The following is a 2640-nucleotide window of genomic DNA, read 5'->3' as shown; positions in this document are numbered from 1 at the left end:
CTCTAGACGCCACCGCATCGGACCATCAAAAAACTACCCTCGCTTGCTAAATCAGTACAACCTCCATTAGGGGTGTGCACGGTTCGGTTCGGTTCGGTTTTTGGGAAAAACCAAAACCGAAACCGAAATGTCGGTTTTTGTTTTTTTTAAACCTTTCGGTTTCGGTTTTTTTCGGTTTTTATGTCGGTTCGGTTCGGTTTTTCGGTTATTTGGAACAAAATCATGTAAGATTCAAAAAATAAAAAGTATAAGTTAAAACATAAGAATCGTTCTTATATGTTTACATTTAAGATATAATAGTTAACTTCTTTAATTAATATTGCTTACATAGATCTAACCTTCTAATCTATTTTTATATTTCCCCAAAGTTTCATTAAGACATTTTTAATAATAATTTGAAGATCATTTAATTTTTATATTAATATTTGTTATTTCTTATGGGTAATAAATAAATCATTTCAATTATAAATAAACATATAATGTTTTTATTATAAAGACATAACATTCAAGAATAAAATTAATAATATCTACTAGCATTGGTTAAACACTTAAACAACTTAAACTTAAACATATAAATATATATGAATTGTAACTTATCGGTTCAGTTCGGTTTTTTTTTTCGGTTATTGAAAATGGTTATCCGAAAACCGAACCGATATTTTCGGTTATTAAAAATCCGAAAACCGAACCGTCGGTTTTTGTTTCGGTTCGGTTTTTCGGTTCGGTTTTGTCAGTTATTTCGGTTACGGTTCGGTTATTTCGGTTTTCTGCACACCCCTAACCTCCATATATCGCCATTTGGGAATTGTTGAATCACCTATGTCACGACTCGGGAGGGGCGGCTAAGGTGCACCATAGTTGGACGTGGTTGCCAACCACCATACTTCTCCCAATCCCTCTCATTTTACGAGTTCTCTCTCTTGTTATGAGTTTAGGTGTAAAAGTAAGAGAACAAAAATACAGTGAAATCGGAAAGATGACTGGCGCAAACCCATGTTGGTATTTGATATATATAATTTGGGTATGGATAATTCCAAGAACTGATCAAGATTGAATTTGAGATATATACCCACTAACTGAAATGGTGTGTAGATGAAGACCCAGAAGGTAGAATGTCACACCCTGACTTTGCGGAAGCGTGGTTAATTTGGTGTGACTTCTTAATACCATAGCTTAATCATAACAAGCTATATGAATTAAAAATATGCAAGATCATCCATTAAAATAAAAAGCAAAACATTGTCTTAACGGGTTAACACCCAACAACCATAAACTTGTCTAAACATTACAAACCCAAACATAACATAAACATGATTCAAGGACTGTGACTTGTCCAGGAAAGAGTCACATTCCCCGAACCCTGGATGACCCTGGTGACTTATGCAGCGGAAAACATGCCATACCGTGCCAGATCTTTAATTCCCTGAAATACATGTAAGTTGAAAAATCAACAATAATGTTGAGCGAGTTCATGCGAAAGTGAGTAAATAAACCTTTGTATTTATCAAAACCCTGGTATGTAGCAAATAAGGAAAAAGAGATCACCAATGGTTTGCAAGGCCATTAATATGTGTGAAGTGCAAGTAGGAAGACTCAAACCAAGCGGATTTTGCGTCGGGCACAAAGTCACCCCGAGGCCCGTTATGCTGGACCTGGAGTTGGGCTCGCTACACCCAGATAGATCTACCGCTTACGTCACTCGGTCCTATCATGAGGATTAATGGCCTCCAGTTCCCGCCTACCCACTCACATGATCTAAGTAATAACCCTCCTTACGCTAACCATACCATGTATCAAGTATTTCATAATCATAGTAACATGTATTTCACCCCCGCAGTTTATAAAACTGAAAAGAGTTAAGAGAAAAGGGGGACATGAACTCACAGTCTGTGCGTCGCTAAATCAAGCACTCCAAATGTCCGAAAGCTGTGCAACGACCTACATGTGCTAATTCTATTAGACGGAAGGCCGTGCTTTAGCTTTATAGTCTAATTTTCGGGAAACAGTTAGACAACCGTTCCTTGTATATATTTGGTAGTTAATCTCCTTCCCAAGGATGGGGGATTTAATACATGCGCGCTTATAATATTAAGTCTCACTTAATATATTTTTACTTCTCATTCCAAAATATAAATATCTTTCTCAAAAATATTATATTTTCTCTACACATAATATTTTCCAAAAATAATACGTTGACAACATACTCGTTTATGAATATTTCCGTATTAAGCGTAAGTTACGTTTTGGCGAGTAAGTGGTAATAGTAATTACCGTTGTAACTTATATGTTCGTCGTGTAAGCGTTTGCATTATTTTGGGTTCGTCAAAGTTTGTAAATATTATATTTACTCTAAAAATAATATTTATATATTTTCACAAAATAATCATAAACAGTGTGGTGAAAAATATATTTACCGAATATATATTTATCACGTTTAGCTTTTGTGAAAATCCCACCTCCGATTATTTAATAAATAAAGTCATGGCGAAATATATTTGAAAATATATCAAAAATAGTTTAACACTTGCAAATAATTCTAAGTGTTAGATTTTAGAAAAATTTCGCCAGAGTTTCCCCTGTAACTGGAGGTGGCCACGCTTTCAAGCGTATCATTTTCTTTTACAAAATCACTTCAACACT

Source organism: Helianthus annuus, chromosome 13 (genome assembly GCF_002127325.2).
Source record: "Helianthus annuus cultivar XRQ/B chromosome 13, HanXRQr2.0-SUNRISE, whole genome shotgun sequence".
Classification (NCBI taxonomy): domain Eukaryota; kingdom Viridiplantae; phylum Streptophyta; class Magnoliopsida; order Asterales; family Asteraceae; genus Helianthus; species Helianthus annuus.
The sequence above is the reverse complement of the archived record's forward strand: the minus strand, read 5'-3'. Positions refer to the sequence as shown.